Source organism: Aricia agestis, chromosome Z (assembly GCF_905147365.1).
Source record: "Aricia agestis chromosome Z, ilAriAges1.1, whole genome shotgun sequence".
Lineage (NCBI taxonomy): Eukaryota > Metazoa > Arthropoda > Insecta > Lepidoptera > Lycaenidae > Aricia > Aricia agestis.
In genome coordinates this window covers 32,371,918-32,384,021 of record NC_056428.1, presented here as the reverse complement: position 1 = coordinate 32,384,021, position 12,104 = coordinate 32,371,918, and positions in this window count along the sequence as shown.

Sequence of the window (12,104 nt, the reverse complement as noted above, 5' to 3'; positions counted from 1 at the left end):
TTGAGAGCCAATTTATTGATGAAATATGCCATACATAACGACATTAAAGGATCGGACACCGGTGTCGCGACACATTGAATATGGCGCGTTGTCGACCGGAGGCACCGGTTAACATGAAGTGATACTTAGACCGCGCGCTCTCCGCCCTCTTTATCGGAAACGGTAAAGAAATGAAATATTTACAAAAAAGTGCAAAAACCGATTTTTGTGACCTTTTGACCTTGAAATTTAATAGTTGTGCACACCCTACCCTATGTAGGTTTTGAAACAACATTAATCCCCAATTTCACCAACAACTGTTAAAGTTAACGCCGGAATTAGTATCACGTTACCTCTTTCGATTTTCATATGAATGAAAGAGAAGACATTACATTTTAACAAGCTGTTAACACTAACAGACGTTGGTGAAATTGGGGCTTAGGGTGCCAATATACAAATAATTACAGAACTACAGCTGGGTATCTCGAATTCCGAGGTGAACTTACTATACTAATTGGACTATTAAGGAATTATCAGTCTTATTCCGAGGAGTATAAGAGTTTATGTTAGACTTGTTGATAGATTGTTACAAATTAAAGACATGATATGGTATTAGGCTCAGCAGCTGAATTTTTTTGGTATTTTTAATAATTTTAATGAAAAAAAAATTGTTTTATTTGAAGTTGAGAATATGTATATAACGTATAGTATAACGTATGAATATACGTTATATTATAGCAAGGCTGTTGATTAACGTGGCGAAAAATGCCACTAAAGAAGATTTGACGCAATGACAATTAAAAAATAACTCAATAAAATTGGACTCTGTTAAGTATTCGTGTACTAAGTTAACCCACAAAAAATGATTGTGTTTGAATGCAGTGGACTGCATTCAAATTTCACAAAAAAATGTGGGTTAGGACTTAGGACACAATTAATGCTTAATAGCGACCAAATAAGCTATACAATATTTTGTCCTCATCTATCAGACAAGGACAAAATATTGTAAAAAAAAATGTAAGTATACATTGTGTAGTTTTAGCTAAGCTTATGAGCTAAATACTCTTTCCCTAAAAAAAGGTGGCGATTTGATGAACAATTAATGATGGCCAGTGGCCACCCCTATATTTTATCAAAAGCCTTGCTGTTCTAAAATTATAATGTATTTTGCAGAATCTTGTAACATATCTGTCTTTATTTTTTGATCTGTATTAAAATTGTTCATAGACGTAGACGTAGGCGGACTTTAAATTCTAAATGTAGCCTCTTTAAACTTTCATAAGTTTATATTAACTGTTGTATAAATTCCTGTTTAAATAGTTCCAAAACTCGTATTTTTAAAGTTCAAACATCCGTATAAAATAATACCATCGAAGAAATTGTTTCTTATGCAGATGACGGACCTATTTTATTTGTTCGGGTTATGTCAATTCAATGTAAGGCGTGATCTGTCTGTCTGGTTTGACAAAACGTGACCAAATTACGTTGGTTCGCCATCTGCATATGAATCAACTTCTCTGTTAGTACCATCGAGGAAATTGATTCCTATGCAGTTGACGGACCTACGTCATGTGGTCGGCTTATGTCAATTCAATGTTAGCTATGATCGGTCGGATGGGTTTGACTTAACGCGACCAAATCACTTAGGTCCGCCATCGGCCGAGGAATGAACTTCTCTGATAGTACATTTAACATTATGCGTACAAAGTTTATCTTTGCAATCTCTGTATAAGTAGGTGTATTTGCTGCTTATAAGTGTCATAAAATTATTATTATAATCATAATTTTAGCCCCTAATTTTATATTAGTCGAGCGCGTTTATAAATATTTTGTTATTATTTATTGTATTGCCTATTGCATATTAAATTAGTTTAAAGAATCTCAATATTTTATTTTTTTATCGTAAACCCTCTGCAAAAATTAATTTGTACCTACCTATTAAGTATTTTTTTAGTAAGTAATAAATCTTTATTGTCTGTAATTCCTAATAAGTATAAAAAAAATTTGGAATAAAATATTGAGCCTCAATGGAATAATTAGTATAAAATATTGTAATCATATTCTGATTAAAACACTGTTTTTAAAATTAACTTTCTTTATTCCATTTTTCGGAGTAAATTTTTTATTTGTACAGTTTAATTAATAATAACTAAACCCAAAGAGTATATTATTTTGTGTCCGGAATAGCGTTCAAAGTGTCCATAAGTAATTTTGATGTATTAGTAAAGAAAAATTAGTGACGTATACAACCTAACAAATTCAATATAAATTATGATACAGCTATAAATAGCATAAGAATCCAATATACTATTAAACACAGACATAGATCAAGATAGATACCGCATGTCCCTTCATTTGTATGAAAACGAGCGTGCCACTTTTCGCTACCTACTGTGACGTACCGATGATAAGAAACGTGTCCATTACCTAGATTCTAGGCCAACGTTGACGTCCGATTCTAATAGCAGACTAACGAACAGACTTTCGAAAGAAGAGCATTGCTCGTCGTTTGGGAACGCGATATGACACGCGAAATACATACACATGCGGTATCTATCTTGATCTATGTCTGTGCTATTAAACAATAATTAATTATGTTATATATATGTCGCAGAGGACTGATTTAAATGGCCGTTCAATCAAACAGCTAGCCTTTTGACTGAACAACGCCATTCAATCACACGTCTAGCTTTTCTATTGAATATTTTAGTCGCTCAAAACGTTCAACACTACAGGTGATTCAAAAGCCGCCGTCTAATTGCAGTAGTCCAACGCGCACCGCTGCGGCGCTAGGTGCGTTTTATTTATAATATGGCGTCAACTAGCAGGTGTTTGTTGGTGTTTGTGGTTGTTTTTTCGGAAAGAAAGTAGTTAATAAAAGTTACAAGTGTTATTAAAGGGACATAAATTGTCGAGGCACATACGAGTGAATTAAAATTTGAACAAATATTCGAGGAGAAATTACGGGATTACGAAATGGATGGACGCAGCCTCCCCCGAAAGGGGGGTTCGGGGGGCACAGCCCCCCGTCAAAACAAAAACAAACACAATCCAGAAAGTCTAAAAATTGGTTAGGTTAGGTTAGAACTTAGACCACAGCGCAAAGGGAGCCGAGCGAGCGCAGCGAGCGTGCTGCGGCAGCAGCCGGCGACCGCCGCCAAACAAAAGGGGGGCTCGGGGGGCGCAGCCCCCGCCAAAACAAAAACAAACCAGTTGGCTAAGCGTCGTCTAGCTGTAGTGTTGAACGTTGTAGTCAACAAGTCGGCTAAACGACGTATAGCCGTGTGATTGAATGGCGTTGTTCAGTCAAAGGGCTAGCTGTTTGATTGAACGGCTATTTAAACCAGTCGGCTGCGACATATATACAAATAATATACAGTGTGTAACAAAAATAAGTGATAATACTTTAGGGTGTGTACGTGTTCCTTGTAGAGAGTTGTATGGGGGAGTTCCCCCATACAAAAGTGAAAAAAAAAGCGAAAATTCGATTTATCAAATCATCCTACGACATCGTAGGATGATTTGATAAATCGAATTTTCGCGAAAATTCTAGGGATTTCGCGAAAACACGGATTTATCAAATCATCCTACGACATATACAAATAAACGTGCATTTATTCATTGTATATAACCGTATGTCGTATACTTAAACCTCTTCTTAAAAAATATTTTTTGTGTTTGGTGCCATTGTTTCTTAAAAATTTTAAGAATCTTAAATAATGACTATGGATTAAGTTGATTTTGGTATCAAAATGTCATTAATTTTAATTTGACATATTTATATTTTTTTTGTCTTAATGTATTTTGTATATTATGTACTCTTGCATAAGAGGTAACCATAAACCAGCATAAATTGGTTAGTAAATAGGCAATGATTTTAAGCACGGAGCTGATTAGCTCCGTGATTTTAAGTGACTACCAAAATAAACATAAGCAATTAGCAGTTTAAAGAAGCAATAATAATTATATTATTTTGTTTTATAAAAAAATCAAAATATAATTTATAAATAGTAATGTGCTTTTTGCTTTGTATGTTAAACATAATAATATGTTGTAGCTGTAATTTTAATTTTAAGACTATTGCTACTTTAGGTACTGTGAACGAGCAAACAGGAATGTAATAAGGGGGCAAACTAGCAAACGGGTCACCTGATGGAAAGCAACTTCCGTCGCCCATGGACACTCGCAGCATCAGAAGAGCTGCAAGTGCGTTGCCGGCCTTTTAAGAGGGAATAGGTTAATATAGTAAGTAAGGGAAGGGAATAGGGGAGGGTAGGGACGGGAAGGGAATAGGGGAGTGTAAAGAGGGGAATAGGGTAGGGGATTGGGCCTCCGGTAAACTCACTCACTCGACGAAACACAGCGCAAGCGCTGTTTCACGCCGGTTTTCTGTGAGAACGTGGTATTTCTCCGGTCGAGCCGGCCCATACGTGCCGAAGCATGGCTCTCCCACGTATAAAACTCTATGGTTCAGAGTCAGACACAGCAGAAACGCGCGGTTGTTTAAACCCAGCAGTTGGTTATTTTTTTTATTTTACCATTTATTTCAGGCACCTAGGCACATAGGTAATACAATTAATACAGACTAACATGCATAGGTATTCATGTTATTATAATAAATACCTTAACATACATATTATTATTATATACTAATTAAACTACACATTTAAGTATATAGTTATGCCCAGTCAGGGCCGTAGCTAGGGGGGGGCATAGTGGGGCAATGCCCTACCTTAAAATCACAATGCCCTACCTTAAAAATACCAATAATCGGCCAAGTGCGAGTCGGACCCGCGCACGAAGGGTTATACCGCGCACGTACCGTTATAGAGCAAATATAGTATGGGACCTACCTACCTACCTAACCCTTAATTTTTTTTAACTTTTATTATTATTTATGAAATTACATATATTATTAAGGCCTTTGTGAAAATTTCAAGTGCCTACCTGTTTTCATCATTGATAGTTAAGCAAAAAATGTTAGAAAAATTACGTTTGTTGTATGGGAGCCCTCCTTAAATATTTAATTTATTTTGTTTTTAGTATTTGTTGTTATAGCGGCAACAGAAATACATAATCTGTGAAAATTTCATTTCTCTAGCTATTACCGTTCTTGAGTTACAGCCTGGAAACAGACGGACAGACATCGAAGTCTCAGTAATAGGGTCCCGTTTTTACCCTTTGGGTACGGAACCCTAAAAAGGAAGACCTAAAGGACTTGCATTACAGGTATTAGACAACAGAAATATACTTCATTCTTATATAAACTATACATTATATAGTTAACATTTTTATTATACCTTTAAGAACTTTTTGTTCCGTTGGCAGGATTCGAACCCGCGACCCCCGGATTAAGCTGCCACACGCCCAACCATTGGGCCACAGAAGTCGTCGATAATAATTCTTTGTTCTGTGTATAGATGGCATTTGAATCACGATTACATGAAGCGATGCGTCCATTTAATTATAATCTTAATGAAAAAAAAAGATGTAGTACTGCAGTGTGCGAGTCCACGTTTTCAACTTTAACTGCAATTAATAGGCCTCAAAGACTGTCAATGGGTCACGAAAGAATGGCTGGTATGGTATTTCTGGCCTTTGAAAAAAAAAGAACAAAAAAAGTTGATCTGAACGAAGTTCTTCGCATTTTTAAAAATATGGCGAATCGTAGAATTCAGCTGTTTTAAATATTTTATGTTATTTTATTATTAATTATTATTTTAATAAGTTTGCAGAAACAATAATAATCTAAATATATTTTTAGTCGTATCTATTGACTCGTATCACCCAACCCAACAATTAATTATTATTTCCTCACTCTCACTCACACGTGGATCGCTACATCCAGAAGTTTAACCATATTTTTCGCTTGTTCTTCGTAATTGAGGATTTAATAATATGTAGTTCTTAGATATAGTGCTCATGCTTTGTCACAGAATTTTTTTAAGTATCTAAGAATAACTATTGAATGAATTGAATACATCATTGACCTAGAGATTAATCAAAACAACAAATACTAAAAACAAAATAAAATCAATATTTAAGGATTCGTGTTTTTTGGCCTTTTTTGCTGCATATTGATATTAATGGCAACAGTAGGCACTGGACATTTTTGCGAAATCACTTAATTAATTAATAATACAAATAACATTTATATTTAAAGGGGGCTCAATTACAAAAAACACAATTTTGGCCTATTTTTTATCTATAACGGTACGAAACCCTTCGTGCACGAATCCGACTCGCACTTGACCGATTTTTTTTGCTTCCGCCCTACCTGTAACCGACGCTGCCCTACCTCAAATTTGACTCTACCTACAGCCCTGTGCCCAGTCTAAGATTTTTGACAGCAGATTATCTTTTTAACCGACTTCAAAAAAGGAGGTTATCAATTCGTCGCGTATGTACGTAATATTAATTCCAGAACTGCCCAATTTTCGTATATATGTTAGTCAATATCAGCGTCTGAACAAATGTGCCACATACGGTACTCACATACAGTTTTGCTCGATAGTTTTACTCCGAATCGAAGGAAATGACATATTGAATTCCATCGAGCCGGCTCGAAACGGGCCTTCGAGCTGTCAGTTTTGCGGTCACGGTGGTTATTGCTAGATTTAGAGTAAAACTATCGGGCAAAACCGTATGTGAGTACTTAGCTTTAAGGGCTATATAGATCTTTATTAAATCAATAATGTATTTAAAGTATTTAATTGAATAAGGATTTTTGCCGTATTGTCGATTCGTTGCGGATGGCACGGATGTGTGTCATTTTAAAATTAATGATAACTCCTTCAATTAAGCTTTAAGAAAGTTTTTGCCCAGAATCAAACTATATTCATTTTTTACGTAAGTAAGAATATTAATCTCGTAGCCTTCGTTTCTGGATAGTATATTTATATTTTTATAGAATAGGGCCCACCAACATTTTTGAAAGTTGCGTTTATTTTGTAATGAAGTTGCGTCGTTGCGAATTCTGTTCTATCATTTCGTCATCGTCGTATTGAGTTTAAATTTCTGTCTCAGAAATGTACTTTCTTTTTTGCCGTATTGCCGATTTGTTGCGGATGGTACGGATGTGTGTCATTTTAAAATTAATGATAACTCCTTCAATTAAGCTTTAAGAAAGTTTTTGCCCAGAATCAAACTATCTTTATTTTTTACGTAAGTAGGTATATTAATCTCGTAGCCTTCGTTTCTGGATATTATATTTATATTTTTATAGAATAGGGCCCACCAACCTTTTTGAAAGTTGCGTTTATTTTGTAATGAAGTTGCGTCGTTGCGAATTCTGTTCTATCATTTCGTCATCATCGTATTGAGTTTAAATTTCTATCTCAGAAATGCACTTTCTTTTTTGCCGTAATAAAAAAATAATAATAATGACACTATTAATAATAATTTAGATTTTTTCGTTAATATCTATTTAAACTTGCCAATATTTCATTTGGACTTATTATTAGGAATACCAAAATAAGATTTTTAGATCTAATTTAATACCTCATTACTCATAATACATCATGAAAAATCGCAAGCAAATCATTAGAAAATGTAAAATAAGTTAAAAAAGTTTAGCATAACTGTATTTAAAAAGTCACTTACCGTCCATTTCCAGAAATACACTTATTTTGCCACTACTAATCACCTAAAACAGTGCAGTGTGCCGGACCGTTCACGTCAGATTTCGAATGAAAACTAAAAGTATTGTAACTTTGAACATGCAAAAAATTGGCAAAATACTGTTTTCTTTTCCGCATGGCTGAAGACACAGATGCGTGTCATCTAATCGTATAGCACTGGGCACTGAACAGTGTCACGTTATTTTTATTCAACGCCACAGTTAGAAGTTAGCATGATTAGACATCGCAATGAATCGGAATTGCTTCGAAAATTAGCCAATATTTGTCGTAAGAAGAAAATGACAAAAAATTTTATTTATTAAAATGTATGTGGGATATCCATAAGAGATAGACATCTATCGCGGAGTTTTCTGTAGACCTTTTCAATGTGTACAATACTTGGTACATTTTTTTGATAAATCTCGCAGGGTTCAGCCTGCGTTTCAATGTAGGTAAGCCGAAAAAATGAAATGATTTACGACATCACATTAGAAACCCCAAAATTAACACTATTTAATGAATTTTATTATACTTATAATTTATAAACCTTCCTCTTTAATCACTCTATCTATTAAAGAAAACCGTATCAAAATCCGTTGCGTAGTTTTAAAGATTAACGGCCGTTCCCAATATTTGATCTATCTCTGGTTTTGCCCTACTAGAGATAGGAATAGCTCACATTAGACATTAGAGACATACATTTTATGTCAATTGTGAGCTATTCCTATCTCTAGTAGGGCAAAACCAGAGATAGATCAGATATTGGGAATGGCCGTAAGACGTGTAGGCGCACATGATGCGACAGGCGTCTGCGACAGCTCGACGACTAGACGCAACGACAGGCTACGGCCGACAATTTTCATACATTAAATTTTGTTCGAAGCTCCGCACACTTGACGTCAGAGTCGCAACGACAAGCTAGAGGAGCTGCGCGCGCTCGCGTCTAGTCGCTGCATCTGGAATCGCGTACGTACGCGCACACTCAACGACAGTCGCGCGTCTGTGAGCGCTATCCAAGGTGCACGTCTGTTGAGAATCTCAAAATGGATACGTTCGATGTTGATGTCTTCATTTCGGACGTCGAAGCGCGTCCTGCTGTTTGGGACTTACGTTCGAATGATTATTATAGTGACCGACGCGAGGGAAGAAAAATAAGCACCAAGGCAAGTGCAACTAGAACCTCATCCATATTCACTCACAAGATGAACAACACGGCCGTCTCTCTCGAATACTCTACTATTAATGAATAATGATGGCTTCCTGCACGGCGTCTGTCGCAACGACTAGTCGTCGACGCAAGCGACAGCTAGCAGCAGTCTAGACGAAACGACTAGACGCAACGACAAGTCGCACTGTTTGCGATGGCTCACTCAGGAACATTAGGGGAAAAAGCGACTTTGTTTCATAATATTATCTGATATTATGTAGTGATGACAAGTTTTTGACAGGAGGTCAATGACCGCTACCGTCATGTTTCGCCGAGTACAGTATAGTCTACTTCAGTATACATACAGTATAGTCATGCAGTATAGTCATACAGTATAGTCTACCTGAACGCAGGTCTGGTGGTCGCTTTAAACAACGACTTTTGACATAAGTTGTGTGCGATCAAAACGCACGAAATTCAACATTGCGATTTCTGTCGTGTCTGAACCGAGGCTTATGGGCCGTTTACACTCAGCCCTGTCGGCCAGGGAAATGGGCAGCGCGAGAATGTGGATAGTCACTCGCGCTGCCAGTGATGCCACTCGTTACGCCGCTGCCTGCCGCTGCTCGACGCGACAATTAGTATGTAGAGTGCTGAGTGTAAACGCACATTCGCATTGTTAGTCGTTACTACTGCAGAAGTATTCAGGGACAATTTTCTGGCCGTGGCAGGAGCAGCGGCAGTGGCTGAATGTAAACGACGCTTTACTTTTCACTGTAAGGGCGCTTGTGCACTACACGGAATTTTACCATCCGGCGCACGGCGCGGCGCGGCATCTCGATTTCCTACCTATTTATATGGCAAACGTGAAAGTTATTAACGCCGGACGGTACAATTCCGTGTAGTGCACAAACGCCCTAACACAATCTTTATTTATTTTTTCTTACAACTAGCCACCTGTTACTTTCCATATGTCTGCAGCATACAGTTAATATACCTAGGTATATTAACTTTATGGTCTGTAGAATGTAGATCCGTCCAAATCTCACTTCTTATTCAGATTATGCTTTAATTTACCTACTGAGATATACAGTATCAAATCAAATTAGGTCGTATAGGTACTTTACTATATTATTTACAGTATGATCTATTTCTTTTGTTTTAAATAACAATTTCTTATTTTAAATAAACCTTTAACAAAATACAATACTCGTGTACCTGACCATAGGTATTTTCTAAGAAATTTAGTTGTTTTGTTACGAATTCTGAATCCTAACCTTCTAAGTAACTATCAAAAAACATACACAATGGACATCCCTTTAATGTTTCGTCCTTATCTTTTTCCGCGCATCAGACAAGGACAAAACGTAAGGAGAATACCTACCGGATTGTGTAATACAATCTCGAGCTGTCAAACGAAACCGAAATTGGTTTACATCTGTGTTTAAAAATATGCGTATACTTACACTTAAACGCATGATTGAACATGAATTCTATGAGATTAAATGCCAACGTGCCGATAAGTACCGACTGGACGTCAGAAAAAGAGTTCTGCTGTCATGTATCACACGTCTCTTTTTACCACGCAGTATTACTGATAGTGACATCTCGCTTGCTGAGGCCTTTGTTTCTCTATTCCGCTAGGTAAGTATATTAAGGTAAAAGCACTAATGGCAGACGCTTTAAGGAAACATGGAACATTTTAATGTTGTAAAATATTTACTAGCTGTTGCCCGCGACTTCGTCCGCGTGGACTTTAGTTTTTTTTTAATCATAATAAGTTTATTGTGCGGGAACCGTATATTTTCCGGGATAAAAAGTATCCCCTGTCCTTTCCCGAGACTGAAAGTATTGCCATACCAAATTTCATCAAAATATATTGAATAGTTTAGGCGATAATCATAAAAGTTTATTGTGCGGGAACCGTACATTTTTCGGGACAAAATTAGTATTCCTTGTCCTTTTTCGGGACTCAAAGTATCTTTATACCAAATTTTAGCAAAATAGGTCCAGCCGTTTACGCGTGATGTCGTGACCACGCGAAATATAACGTTCCGCGCAGCTTCGCCCGCGTAAATTAGATATTTCACAGAAAAATTAGTCCACAAAAAAATAGCCTATGCTCCTTCACGTGGTCTACTTCTTATCTGTGCTAAATAACAGAAAAATTGCTCCAGTAGTTCGTGAGATAAGCCCTTTCAAATAATTTTCCGCGTTTGTTCCACATTTTCCTCTATTTCTTGGCTGCTATTAGTCTAAGCGTAATAATATATAGCTTATAGCCTTTCTTGATAAATGTACTATCTAACACTGAAAGAATTTTTCAAATCGGATCAGTAGTTCCTGAGATTAGCGCGTTCAAATAAGCCCTTTCAAATAATTTCCCCCATTTTTTCCACATTTTTCTCTATTTCTTCGTTCCTATTAGTCTTAGCGTAATAAAATATAGCTTATAGCCTTTCTCAATAAATGGGCTATCTAACACTGAGATAATTTTTTAAATCGGATAAGTAGTCCCTGAGATTAGCGCGTTCAAATAAGCCATTTCAAATAATTTCTCCCGTTGTTTCCACACCTTCCTATATTTTTCACTCCTCTTAGTCCTAGCATGTTAAAATAGAGCCTATAGCCTTCCTTGATAAATAGGCTATCTAACAGTGGAAGAATTTTTCAAATCGGACCAGTAGTTCCTGAGATTAGTGCGTTCAAATAAGCCCTTTCAAATAATTTCCCACCGTTTTTTCCACACTTTCCTCTATTTCTTCGCTCCTATTAGTATTAGTTTGATAAAATATAGCCTATAGCCTTCCTCGATAAATGGGCTATCTAATACTGAAAGAATTTTTCAAATCGGACCAGTAGTTTCTGAGATTAGCGCGTTCAAACAAACAAAGAAACTCTTCCCAATTATAATATTATATAATAGATAGATATAGATTATTAAAATAAAGGATTGATAACTTCTTCCATGTCTTCAGTAACTCTTACAAAATAAAACTATTATGATTATTCACTGACAAATCAATTAAAAAAGAAATTATTGGTCTTTTTGTGGTCGCTGTTTTGTAAACTAAGTCATAATGGTCATAACAACTAATAGATGACATCACAGAAAACGAACATCACTAACGGCCGTTCCCAATATTTGATCTATCTCTGGTTTTGCCCTACTAGAGATATCATTCTGTCTACTCTGCTAGAGATAGGAATAGCTCACAATTGACATTATGTCTCTAATGTCTAATGTGAGTTATTCCTATCTCTAGTAGGGCCAAACCAGAGATAGATCAAATATTGGGAACCGCCGTAATAGGCCTTTTGGATATCTCTAGTGGCGCGGCGAGTGGCAGATACTCGTA